Source organism: Gossypium raimondii, chromosome 10 (genome assembly GCF_025698545.1).
Source record: "Gossypium raimondii isolate GPD5lz chromosome 10, ASM2569854v1, whole genome shotgun sequence".
Taxonomy (NCBI): Eukaryota; Viridiplantae; Streptophyta; class Magnoliopsida; order Malvales; family Malvaceae; genus Gossypium; species Gossypium raimondii.
Window position 1 is genome coordinate 42,501,342 of NC_068574.1, and position 14,607 is coordinate 42,515,948.

A 14,607-nucleotide genomic window follows, 5' to 3' on the forward strand; every position below is an offset into this window, starting at 1 on the left:
TAATTTAATTGGCCAATTTATGAGAATACACCACTGATTTTCTCCATTTTATATTGAATTTTATACAGGGGTGCAATTTGGGGTCGAAAGAGAAAAAGGAAAAGCAATTGGGCTAGATTGAAGAAAGGAGCAAAGAAGGCAGGCGAAAATAGAATTTTTTCAAGATGTAATTAGCTGAAATTTTATTTTGACTTAGTGGGAGATTATGTAGGGATCTTTGATATCATGGGAATATTTTTCCTTGATTTTCTATGGCTAGTGGCTCTTAATTTGGCAAAGCCACTAGTATAAATAGGGGGCTACTATGTTCATTTATTCATCAAGTCTTGCATCAAGTCATTAATCAAGTTTTTAATTACCAAATTTTTTTATTAAGTTTTGCATCAAGTTCTTTTTAAGCTTTTCATCAAGTCTTTCATCAAGTGTTTTTTATCAAGTTTTTAAGCAAGTTTCCATCAAGTTTTTGATCAAGCTTTCCATCTTCTAAAACATAATATTTCCTTTCTTCTTTATTTGCTAGCATTAGCTCCTTATTTTATCTTTCATTATTTAGTTTTTAGCTTTAGAAATACTACACCCAAACCTTGCGTCACCGACATCCATCTACTTTCATTTCTTTTATTCAACCCTCTCCAAATATGACCAACTCCAACATGCCTCAAACTTTAGCCAACTAAACCCCTTTTAGCTTTAGGTCGGTGTTAACCCCGTCAAAGACCCGTGAGTTACGAACCCGAGAAATTTAACTCCTAATTTTCAGTATTTATTATTTCTCCAGATTAAGAGTATGACTTCGTCAACTCACAAAGTCAAATTAACACTAAGTCAAAAATGACGTCATTTGAGTTAGTGTGGTTAGACATACAGTTGGAATTTCGAAAGGATCGATTGTCTAATCGGCTTTCCGTGAACACATTGGCTTGCCAAGTGGGGATTGATGTTTGGTTCCGTCAAGGGAAGTAGTAACCGGACTTAAATGTCCCACACGGTTGAGGGCATTGGTTCGAGCTAGGCTCTTCTAGAACGCAAAGCTGCTGGAGTTCTAAATCACGAACGTTTCGTAGGTTGTTCGATCTGTAAGGGTTAGTTATTGGACGTTCCATAACTAATTACACAAGGAAGAGTTGGTGTTCGAGGCGTCCTTGGTAGCTATAACTAGCTTATTGGAAAAGAGGAGTTCATCTAATTTCGAGGATCGGTTCAAAGACAGAAAAACCCGTGCCTAAAACTGAGCTTAGTTTAATTAATTTTTCTTCAGATTTATTTAACTGTTTTTATTATTTTATTTTCAGCTTTTACTTTTCACGCATTTTTTCCCCTGGTTTTTTCAAGTTCCAAGTTTTCAATTTTATCCTCCCCCCAAATTTCTTGGGCACGACAACTACCCAGACACGAATCTAGTCGAGAAAGAGAAACAATTTTCAGTAAACCCAGTCTCTAAGGGATCGACCCTACTCCCTAAATTGCAAATTAGGCGTAGGTTTATATTGGTGGAATCGACAACCATCAATTAATATTTTCAATAATTTAATTGTTTTTAAATGCGTTACATAATGAAAAGTAAAAACTATTTACTAGATTTTTTAATAAAAAATGTTGAAAATAATAAAGAGATAAAAGTTACTTATTAACTAATAAGTTAAGTTGATTTATTTATTTTATAGATTATATTATCTTTTAACTACTTTGAGGAGTATCTTATCAATTGTATGATCATTTAAATTAATTACTTTGTTTAAGATATTAAATTCAAATATCATATTATTCTTGATTTAATATTTATTTTTTATGTAACGCCCCAAAATTTGTGTTATTATTAATTTGTGTCGATGAATATGTGTTTGCTTCTGTGGTTGTTTGTTCTGTTGGCTCACTTGAGAATTGAGGTTTGAGTCGCATAAATTTTTGAATTTTGTTAATTTCTTTATTTGAACCCTTGGTTTAGGATTCCTTGTTTAAGTTTAATTTCGTGCCTTTTGTGTAAAGAATGAGCCTACCGGTTCACTTGTTAAGCATCTGCCTATTCTCTGATTCCGTGTTTGAGTCCCTATGTATGCAACAAGGATTTATGTTTTTGCACTTTTTCATAAAACTGATTTGAATTTTTAAATGGCTTCTTCCCTCTACTGATATTTTAAACAATCCTTTTGTTTCTTCCCATTTTTTTTCTTTAGTTTAGTTTAGAATTCTTCAAAAACTTTCTTTAGTTCTGTCCATCTTGTGTAATTTCTACATTGGGTTGTGATATTGCTTACTCTGGTACGTTTTAAGGTAATTGGGTTGGTTATTTCCATTTTAAAGTGATATTGTGCGAATTGGAAAAAATTTTCAAAATCCCAAGGTGTGCGATAATTTTGTTGTTCGTTGTGCTTCGATGCGCTAGGTGAGACTCAAGAGACACCTAACGCTTCTCGTTTTACTTAGGAACTGCATGTGTACTGGGAATCCGCGGTAAGTAGACTTCCATCTATTTTGTATAGCGAGTCAAAGGTTTCGACAAAAATTAATTGTTGTTACTTGCGTGTTTGCGAATGTTTTATTGAATGGGACGTTTGGAACTTGTTTTATACTTGGAATTTGCATATGGGTGCTTCTACTGCATCGTGTAACAGGTGGGTATTGAAACCCCTTTCTTTTCTATATTTTCCTCGTCAAAAATGGGATTATTGACAACACACGGGCTACCACATGGGCGTATGTGCAGGTCGTGTGAGCCACACAGCTGTGAGAAAGGCCATGTGGTGTACCGTGTAACTTTTTAACTTTGAAATTTGGTCACGCAGGCAAGCGACACGGACGTGTGTTAAACCGTGTGTTGGAAAATAAGGTACAGGGGTCACACAGGCTAACAGACGGGCGTGTGTCCAGGCCATGTAACTTACTGACTTCAAGTTTGGGTCACACAGGCAAGCCACATGTGTGTATAAGCTTGGGAATTGAAATTCTGTTAACGTTATAGTTGATGTGCGAGGCGAATGTAAGCCGACCGCAAGATGTGTATAAACTAAAATAAATTGGATGTTCTATTTTATCGTGAATATTAGTGACTCTAGATATCGGTATGAGTTAGATATTAATGATATCGACACTCTGTTATACTAGAAGTGTGTGATCGTATCTGCATTTGAATTATATATATCTGTCATTTTTTCTGCATCTGTATGGGACAGGAGTTATGAATTGAAGGAAGTGTTCTATACTGATTTGATGGTCAAACAACCCATAATTATGTCTGATCTGGCAGTGAGACTATAAATACTACAACGTGTCATACCGACATTATGAGGAGTGTAGGGATGGATGGGTATTATATACCTATTGGTATGTAGGGTGGATGGAAATGGTGTGTAGTGATTAGGGTAGGAAATTGCATTTGTATTTGTATCTGTATTACACCTATATCTGCTACTGAATTTGTATTGCAATTGCATCTGTAACTGGTCTGCTACGTATCAATACTGTTTTGTGTCTGAAACTGTCTAGAGTTATTAATCTGACTAATAAGACTAAGTTGCTATTTGAACGCTCAATTGCTATTTGAACGCTCAATAATATCTGAGCTATTATACATAGGATAATTTGTTTATGCTATATTCTAAGCTACAACACACTAACTATTTTGAATGAATTTCAAGGAACTCCCAAGACTAAACGGACGACGGATGATAGACTCGGTCATCTACCAAACTTATTATATAGATTTGTGTATGTGTGTGAATTTATTTATTGGATTTCGTATTTAAGCTTCAAAGGTTTAACTATGTTTCAGATAATGAATGATTTTATGACTTAACTATGGATTGAAAAAAAGTCGCTCTAAGTATGATTGTGTTCTGGTAAGTAAATGTGACATTCTAGACTTGGTCTTCCCGTTTAAGCTGGGTTTAGGGTGTTACATTTAATGGTATTAGAGTCAGGTTTACAACACCCAGGCTATGTAATTGGGCCTCTATTTTTTTAAAAGAAAGTGTTTTAAATAAAATAAATTTGTATAGGATAAATAATTGGTTTAATAAAAGACCGAATCCTTGACGTCGTGCCTGTAAATATCCTTTCTAATATGATGTGTGTATATTGTACAGTGATAACTAATTTTTATTGGTTAATTCTACTACTTGAAATAAATTGATATGGCAATATTGAATTGATCTGTGCGCTTCTGACATTGTAGACACTAAAAAGTATGAGTTCACGATAAAGTCATGGATAAGGGTCACGTGGGCGCCAAGGACATCGTGGGAGAGCTCAAGTTGAGTCATCCTCTATGGACAGCATACCCGTTTTAGAGATTAGTCTGACTGTTGGTACTCCTACTGCGGAGACAGAGTCTCAAACTACGCTAGCTGGAGACGATCCTATGTCCTATGTGATGTTATGAGTATTGGAGAGGGTCGTTGAGACCCATACTAGACCTGGAGTTCAGGGGTCGGTTACTAAATGGTTCTGATCAAACAGCGTCAAATTGTTCAGAGGCATTATTGGAGTCACTCCTACCGTGTCTGAGTACTAGCTCGAGGCTATCGAGTGTATCATGAACGACTATACACCTGTACAATGATTGAAAGGTGTAGTATCTCTTCTCCGAGATGAGGCTTACCAGTGGTGGCTGACAATTGAGTAGGGTATCCAATCTGAACTGATTACTTGGGATTACTTTAAGAGCATTTTTCAAGGTAAGTACTTAGGGGGTAGCTACATTAAGGCTCACAAACACGAGTTTATGAACATAATTCAGAGGGAGAGATCTGTAGCTGAGTACGAGGCCTAGTTTTTGAGATTGAACAGGTATGTTCGAACATTGGTCGCGACTGAAAATGATAAATACGTGTAGTTTGAGGACGGACTGCGTTATGACCTGTATGTTCTGGTAGCTCCTTAGAAGGAGTGAGTGTTTGCGGTTTTAATTGATAAGGCCAAAATAGTGGAGGAAGTCAAGCGCACTAAACATGAAAAGAAAAACTGAGAGAGAGCATAGAGTAAGGAGAGGAAAGATTCAGGTCTTTTTGGTTCTGTTCAGTGCCCCAAGAAACGGGGTAGGGTAGACAAACCTCTTAGGAACTAGGCGTTAGTATTCTAATGTGATTTTACATTGTACTGATTGCAGGAGACACCATCTGAATGAGTGCTGGAGGAAATTTGGAGCTTGTTTTCGTTGTGGGTCGATGGAGCACTGGGTTCGAGATTGCCCTCGCCGACTTGATAAGGTGTCAGCTCTGGTACAAATTATGGCTGTGAGTACTGTTCAACCTCCAAAACGAACTCTACAACCCCCTAGAGGTCGGGGTACTAGTAGGGGTGGTAACAGCTCTGGTAGGGGTCAGGGAGCATCGGACAGAACGTCGTGAGGATAAGGACAACATCAATGTTATTGCGGGTACGTTCTTCATTTACTCTATACACTATTTTGCTTTAATTGATATAGGTTCTACTTATTCTTACATAACTTGTACTGTATCTGTGAAACTAAACATCTCTACTTAATATATTGCTAGCAAGATTTCTGTGGTTAGTCCTCTAGGTCAGTTCATCTAGGTTGACAAGGTTTACCGACGAGTACCGTTAAAGGTTTAAGGGGTTGTGTTTCCAACCGATTTGACAGAACTACTTTTTGGGAAATTTAACCTGATTCTGGGAATGGATTGACTCGTTGAACATCGAGTCAATCTCGATTATGCTTCTAAGAGAGTTACTTTGAGAACGGAAGAGAACTGCAAAATAGTGATGTTAAAGAAACTGCGAGATTATCTGTCCAATGTAATATCCACCTTTGTAGCCGAGAAATTAGTCCGAAAAGGCTATAAAGCCTACCTTGCCTTCATCTCCAACTTTGCTTCAGCTAAGGTATCTGTTAACGACATTCGGACGGTTCAATATTTTTTGGATGTCTTTCCTAACGAGTTATCAAGTGTACCACTGAACCGGTAAGTTGAGTTTGGTATCGATTCGATACCTAGAATAGCTCCAGTGTCGATTGCACCCTATCGCATGGCACTGAAAGAGTTTGCTAAGCTAAAAGCTCAACTTCAAGAGCTTCTCGATCGAGGATTCATTAGGCCGAGTGTGTCTACGTGGGGAGCACCGATACTGTTTGTTAAAAAGAAAAATGGAATGATGAGAATGTGTATTGATTATCGACAACTGAATAAGTTAATAGTCAAGAACAAGTATCTACTTCCGAGAAAAAATAAATTTATTTGATCAACTCCATGGAGTTTCTGTGTTTTCCAAGATCGATCTCAGTTTTTGTTATCATCAACTCAAATTTAAGGAGACGGATGTGTTCAAGATAGCCTTAATGACTCGTTACGGACATTACGAGTTCCTAGTTGTGCCTTTCAGTTTAACAAGTGCTCCGACCGCATTTATAAACCTGATGAATCGAGTATTTCAACTGTATTTGGATCGATTTACTGTAGTGTTCATCGATGATATTCTAATCTACTCAAAGACTGAAGCTGAGCACGACGAGTATCTTTGTGTCATATTACAGACGCTTCATGAAAAACGGCTGTATGCTAAGTTTAGTAAGTGTGAGTTCTAGTTGAATGAGGTTTCCTTTCTAGGGTATGTTGAGACCATCGGGGAAATTTGAGTTAACCCCAAGAAAATTGAGGTTATAGTTGAGTGGAAACAGCCAAAAAATATATCTAAACCTTGGAGCTTCCTCGAGTTAGCGGGTTGCTACCAGAGTTTTGTTAAGGGATTCTCTCTGATTGCGTCTACTCTGACTAAATTACTGCGTAAGAACACACTGTTCAGGTGGTCTGAGGAGAAGCAGTTGAGCTCTGAAAAGCTCAAGTCTGTTCTGACACAAGCTCCTGTTCTAATTCAACCTTAATTGGGTAAAGATTTTGTAGCCTATAGTGATGCGTCGCACGTCAGCTCAGGGTGTATTCTGATGCAAGATGACAAGGTAATGGCTTATATGTCCCATCAGCTTAAGTCGCATGAGGGTAACTATCCTACTCGTGATCTCGAACTGGCTACGATCGTGTTTATTTTAAAGATCTAGATACATTATTTGTACGGTGAGAGGTGTATCATCTACACCGATCGCAAGAGTCTTAAGTATTTATTAACTCAGAATGAGTTGAATCTTAGACAGCGTAGATGGGTTGAACTACTTAAAGACTACGACTATACTATAGAGTATCATCCTGGTAAGGCCAATATTGTGGCTGATGCTCATAGCCGTCTAGTGATGTCTGATTTGCGAGCGATGTTCACTTTGTTAAGTTTGTTTGATGACGGGAGTCTATTGGCCGAATTATAAGTTAAGCCCATTTGGGTTGATTAGATCCGAGCTAAACAATAGGATAATGAGTCTTTATTTCAACGTTTACATTAAGTTGAGTCTGGTGAAGCTTTTGAATTTGGTTTGAACAGTGACGGGGTTCTATGCTTCAGATGTTGGGTTTGTGTGCCTAAGGACCATGAATTATGACAGTCAATCCTGCAGAAAGCGCATAGCAGCCCTTACATTATGTATACTGGTGGGAATAAAATGTACCATAATCTTCGAGAACTGCACTGGTGTCTTGGTTTGAAATGAGAAGTGACTACTTTCATTTCTCACTATTTGACGTGTCAGAAGGTTAAAGCTGAACATCAATTACCTTCAGGGTTGCTTCAGTTGGTTAAGATTCCCCTATAGTAGTGAGAGTGTGTGACAATGAATTTTGTTAGCGGGTTACCTCTGACATCCACTGAGAAAGATTCGGTGTGGGTCATCGTTGATAAACTGACCAAGTCTGCCAATTTCCTTCCAATCAGAACCGATTATTCACTATAAAAGTTAGCTAAACTGTACATGTCTAAGATTGTGAGGTTACACGAAGTCCTAGTTTCGATTATCTCGGATAGGAATTCGCGTTTCACCTTCTGATTCTTGAAGAAATTGCATGAGGCTTTAGGTACTCGACTGGATTTCAGTACTACGTATCATCCTCAATCTAACAGAAAGTCTGAGCCAGTTATTCATATTTTAGAGGATGTGCTTGGGAATTGTGTGATTAACCTTAGGGGCAGTTGGGAGGATCACCTACCGTTAGCAGAAATTACGTATAACAACAGTTACCATTCTAACATTTAGATGGCACCTTACGAGGCTCTGTATGGCCGTAAGTGTCGTACTCCCTTATGTTGGACCGAGTTAGGCGAACGATGGGTTTTAGGTCCTGAGTTAGTATCTGAAACTGAGAATACGATTAAACTGATCCGGGGTAATTTCAAAGCTGCTTCAGACCGACAAAAGTCCTATGCTGACTTAAAAAGAAAGGATATTGAGTACTCTGTTGGTGATCAGGTGTTTCTAAAAGTATTACCGTTGAAAAAGGTCCTCCGGTTCAAACGTAAGGACAAGTTAAGACCGAGATTCATCGAACCTTACTGTATTCTAAAACGGGACCGGTTACTTATCAGCTTGAGTTGCCACCTGAACCTGATCGAATCCATGATGTGTTTCATGTTTCAATGTTACAGAAATATCAGTCTGATCCTTCTCACATAGTGCCTGTAGAGGAAATTGAAGTGAGACCTAATCTAACATTCGATGAGGAACCTGTTCAGATTCTAGAGCAGGACGTTAAAGTCTTGCGAAGGAATACAGTACTTTTGGTTAAGGTTTTATGGTGGAATCATGGTACCGAGGACGCCATCTGGGAACCTGAAGATTCGATATGCCAGCAATATTCGCATCAGTTTGAATCAGGTAAAAATTCGAGGTCGAAATGTTCTTTTAGGGGGAGAGAGTTGTAACGCCTCAAAATTTGAGTTTTTCTTATTAAGTTGTGTTGATGAATATGTGTTTATTTCTGTGGTTGTGTGTTCTGTTGGCTCACTTAAGATCTAAGGTTTGAGTCGTATAAATTTTAGAATTTTGTTAATTTTTTTATTTGAACCATTGGTTTAGGATTCCTTGTTTAAGTTTAATTATATATCTTTTGTGTCAAGAATGAGCCTACTGGTTCATTGGTTAAGCATCTGTCTATTCTTAAATTCTATGTTCTAGTCCTTGCGTATGCAACAAGGATTTATGTTTTTGCACTTTTCCATAAAATTGATTTGAATTTTTAAATGGCTTCTTCCCTTTACTGATATTTTATACGTTCCTTTTTTTTCCCTTTTTTTCTTTAGTTTAGTTTATAATTCTTCAAAAACTTCTTTAGTTTTGTTCGTCTTGCGTAATGGCTATGTTGGGTTACGATATTGCTTACTCCGGTACGTTTTAAGGTAATTGGGTCAGTTATTTCCATTTATTGTGTGAATTGGGAAAATTCTTCAAAATTTTGAGGTGTGTGATAATCTTGTTGTTTGTTGTGTTTTAATGCGCTAAGTGAGACTCAAGAGACGCCTAGCGCTTTTCGCCTTACTTAGGAACCGAACGTCTATGGGGAATCTGCGATAAGTAGACTTCCATCCGTTTTGCCAATGTTTTATTGAATGGGACGTTTAGAACTTATTTTAGGCTTGGAATTTGCATTTGGGTGCTTATACAAAGTCGTGTAACAAGTGGGTATCAAATCTTTCTTTTTTATGTTTTCTTCGTCAGAAATGGGACTATTGACGATATATGGGCTGCCATACAGGCGTGTCTGTAGGCCATGTGAGCCACACGACAGTGAGGGAGGCTGTGTGGTGGACCGTGTAACTCCCTGACTTCGGATTTGGGTCACACGGGAATGCCATATGGGTATGTGTTAGACCATGTGTTGGAAAATAAGGTGCAGGGGTCACACGGGTTGACACACGGGCGTGTGTCCAAGCTATGTAACTTAATGAATTTGGATTTGGGTCATACGGGCAAGCCACACGGGTATGTGTCCAGGCTGTATAACTCACTGACTTTGGATTTAGGTCACACGGGTAAGCCACACAGGTGTGTGTCTAGGCCATGTAACTCACTAACTTCAGATTTCGGTCACACAGGCAAGTCACACGATTGTGTGCCAGGCCGTGTAGAGGCACACAAGTGTGTGAGCCTGAGAACTGAAATTCTGATAACGTTGTAGTTAATGTATGAGGCGAATGTAAGTCGTCCGCAGGATGTGTATGAACTGAACTGAATTGAATGATCTATTTTATCGTAAATATTAGTGACTCTGGATATCGATATGAATTAGAAATTAATGATATCGATATTCTGTTATACTGGAAGTGTGTGATCATATCTACATCTAAATTATATATATCTGTCATATGTTCTGCATCTGCATGGGGCGGAAGTTATGAATTGAAGGAAGTGTTCTATACTGATTTGATGGTCAAACCACCCATAATTATGTTTGATCTAGCAATGAGACTCTAAACACTGTAACATGTCATACCGGCACTATGAGGTGTGTAGGGATGGGTGGGTATTATATACCTATTGGTGTATAGGGTGGATGGAGATGATGTGTAGCGATTGGGATAAGAAATTGCATCTGTATTCATGTCCATATTACATCAGTATCTGCTACTAAATTTGTATTACACTTGCATCTATAACTGGTGTGCTACGTATCAAGACTGTTTTGCGTCCGAAACTATCTTGAGTTATTAATCTGACTGACAAGACTGAGTTTCTATTTGAACGCTCAATAATATTTGAGCTATTATACATAGGCTAATTTGTTTATGCTATATTCTAGGCTACAACACACTAACTGTTTTGAATGAATTTCAGGGAACTCCCAAGACTAAGCGGCCGACAGATGAGGGACTTGATCATCTATCGGGCTTATTATATAGATATGTGTGTGTGAATTTATGTCTTGGATTTCACATTTAAGCTTCAAAGATTTAACTATGTTTCAAATAACGAATAATTTTATGACTTAACTATGGATTGAAAAAAAAAACTCGCTATAAGTATGATTGTGTTATGGTAAGTTAATGTGACGTTCTAGACTTGGCCTTCCCGTCTAGGTTGGGTTTAGGGTGTTACATTTTAGATTTATAATATTTATATTTATTAATAATATCATTCAAAAATATATATTTATTAAGAATATACTTTATTCCAAATTTTTAATATGTATAAAATGTTATTTAATAATTCAATTTTGTTTAAAATAATATTAAATGTTTAAAATGTACAATAAAACTTCCATAATTTAAATTTTAAATTTGTCAAACAATTTAATTATATTTAGTGCTTAATTTTAAATAGCATACCAAACTGATTTCATAATTCAAATTCAATACTTCACTTTTCATTGCTTAATTTTTCTAGCACTTAATTTTTAATTTACCAAGCAACACCTTAGTGATAAAAATTCAAGCAGCCTTTTATTATACCATAGATAGATTAATAAATAATTTTAAATTAATATATACTATTGATAAAACTCCTAAGCGAGTTGGTGTCCGGGTTAATTAGATACCAACTCAATTAGGAAATGGCTAATATACCATTTTATTAATGGCTATTATTATTATTTTGATTGCTTTTTGTCTTTTTATACTTTTATATAGTTTTAAAAAATTGACATGACTAGAGATTGAATTTGTTTTTAATAGGTTTATAAGTAAAGTAGATACCACTACACCAATAATAATTCTTATATTAATTTAAAAAATTAAATTTTAACATAAATATTTTCTTAGCCAATTTACCACTTAACCAAAGTTACACCAATAATAATTCTTATATTAATTTTAAAAATTAATTTTTAACATAAAGTATTTTTCTTAGCAAATTTACCACCTAACCAAAATTTCATTTTGATGTTTTTGATACGGTTTCATTTTAATATGTACAATTTATTATCTTTATAAGTTGTACATCTATCTATGTACTATTAATAAAATCTCTTAGTTGGTGTCACGAGTCAACCAAACACCAACTTAACTAGGGAAATTACAAGAATATCTTTCTGTAATTAAAATAAGTTAAGTTATTCGATTGCACTTTAGTCTTTTGATTTTAACAAAAATTAATAAAAATATACATATGTCAAGATTTAAACCTACATCAATCAAATTAGTAAAACCTTAAATTTACAACACAACAAAAGCTCTATTTTAATATTTTTCATATGTTTTTATTTTAATATGCCACTACACCAAAACAGGCTTTTAGCGGCATTTTTAGCGGCGTTTGGACAAAAAACGCAGCTAAAAATCGAGCATTAGCGGTTCATTAAGGAAAACTCTGCTAAAATAAAGAATTAGCAGCACTTTTTGAGAAACGCCGCTAAAAATAGAGCATTAGCGGCATTTATAAGGAAGCGCCGCAAAACACCCAAGCCCAACGGCGTTGAGGCTTTAGGGACTTTAGCGGCGTTTTTCAAAAAGTGCCGCTAATGATCTGGGCTTTAGCGGTGTTTTTGAAGAAGCGCTGCTGGGCTTTAGCGGCATTTTTTAAGAAGCGCCGCTATTGATCTGGGCTTTAGAAACGCCGCTAATTCTCTAGGCTTTAGCGGCATTTTTTAGAAAGCGCCGCTATTGCTTTGGGCTTTAGTGGCATTTTTTAGGAAGCACCGCTAATACTCTGGGCATTACGGCATTTTTGAAGAAAGCACCAATATTGCTCTGGGCTTTAGCGGCGTTTTTTAGAAAGCGCAGCTAATGCTCAGGGGATTTTAGCGGGGCTTTAGCAGTGTTTTTGAAAAAGCGCCGCTAATGGTGGAAACTTTGATAAAACGGCGTCACATTTCATGAGGTTTAGTGGTATTAACACCAAAAAAATTAAATTTTAGGGTTAAATTAGGGATTAGTATTTTAGGTTTATCGTATACGATTTAGGGTTTTAGGGTTCATGATATAATGTTTATTATTTTAGGATTAGAGTTTTGAGTTTAGGGTTTACGGTGTAGGTTTAAGGTTTGGGGTTTGGGGTTTAAGGTTTAGGGTTTATGTTTTAATGTTAAGATCAGGTTAGTGTTTACGGCTTATAAGATATAGAAGTTTAGTGTTTTAGGGCTTGGTGTTTATGGTTTACGGTTTAGTGTTAATGATTTAAGGTTTACAATGTATGATTTTGGGTTTTGGATTTAGGGTTTAGGGTTTAGTGTTACGGATTTTAGGGTTTAATTACTTTTTGTGATACCAAATTCAAAAAAATTACAAATACTTTTTTTTTTTACTTCTTATTATGTTATTATGGTTCTAAGTGACACGAATGCTTAGTTTATTGACTCGTCGTGGCATATATGTTATGATGAAACAAATTAATTGTGTTATTTACATTCGTTTATTAACTTAAAAATAGAGCATAAATTTAAAATTGAAATACATTATTTGAATAATATTAATAATTTATAAATTTGAATGTTGATAATATTTAAATTATACACTCTCTAAGATTTATAAAATTTATTAAATTTTAACAATTAAAATATCATATTTTTAAATAATATTATTGAAATAATATTAATAATGTCATAGTAATGTATTGCTTAAAAATAATGTCATATTAATGTATCAAATTCATAAATCTATTAAAATTTGAAAACTTATAAACTTATTAATATATATTTAAAAAGTGAATAATTAGTGGCATTTTGTCAATAAACTCTGCAAAAAATATAATAAAAATTGAACAAAACGACGCCGTTTCATTGACGAATTAAATATTAGTGGCGTTTTATCTCCAAACGCTGTAAAAGTTGTAAAATTTGTGGCGTTTCCCTGTAAGCACCGCAAAAATTGAAATAAAAAACGACGTCGTTTGAAACATATAATCAGTTTTGGACTATATCCCCGCTCCAAGCCCCAAATCCCTTATCTTTCGAAATCCCTAATTCTTTTTTCTATCTGCGATTTCTTACATGTGATTCTTCAATTAAAAAGCTTCAGTGTTTTGGTGTTTCAGTTTATAAGGAAAAGCTTCATTGTTTCGATTTCTTGCAAACTTACAGAACCCACACAGAGAAGACAGAGAAGGTGGCCAGACATTCGGATTCTGTCGTCGGGGGAATTAGTATTTAAGGTTCGATTTCCCAATTCTGCGCATTTAAACATTGGGTTTTCTTGTCTTTGTTAATTTTTTTGTTTGTTATTTGTTGATGACCCTGAAATGTCTTAAAATCATCTTCTCTGTGTATAGGGATTTCGATCGTTTCATTTTTCTTCATCGTCGCGAAGGTACTGTAATGCTTTCACTTCTTTTATATTGGGAATGCTTTCATTGGTTTGGAGTAAATGTTATGTTGTTGGTGAAGACTGTTTGAAGTAAATGTTATGCTTTCATTTCTTTTTTGTTGGTGTCAATGAAATCATGTTCTTGTTTTTTTTAGTATGAAATTTTGATGTGTAATTTAGGTTTTATTTTATTAATTGATAAACAAAAGTTGTTACAAGTTTATGATGATTACATTTCCAGGTAATGAATTCGATTTTAATTGGATTTTTATGAGACTATGTTTCTCAAGATTTGAATGATAGAAATCATGAATTTAGGTTTTGGGGTTCATAAGAGTAGTATAAAATCTCAAAAAAGAAATTCAAAAAAATCATGAATTTAGGTTTTGGATTTTAATTGGTTTTTGCAGCTAAGATGGTACCTTCTATTGGTTTTTGCTGCTAAGATGGTACCTTCTATTGATTTTTGCTGCTAAATCAACCATGTCTGGAGACTGAAATCTATAACCCCAAATGGCTAAGATCTCATCCATACCAAAT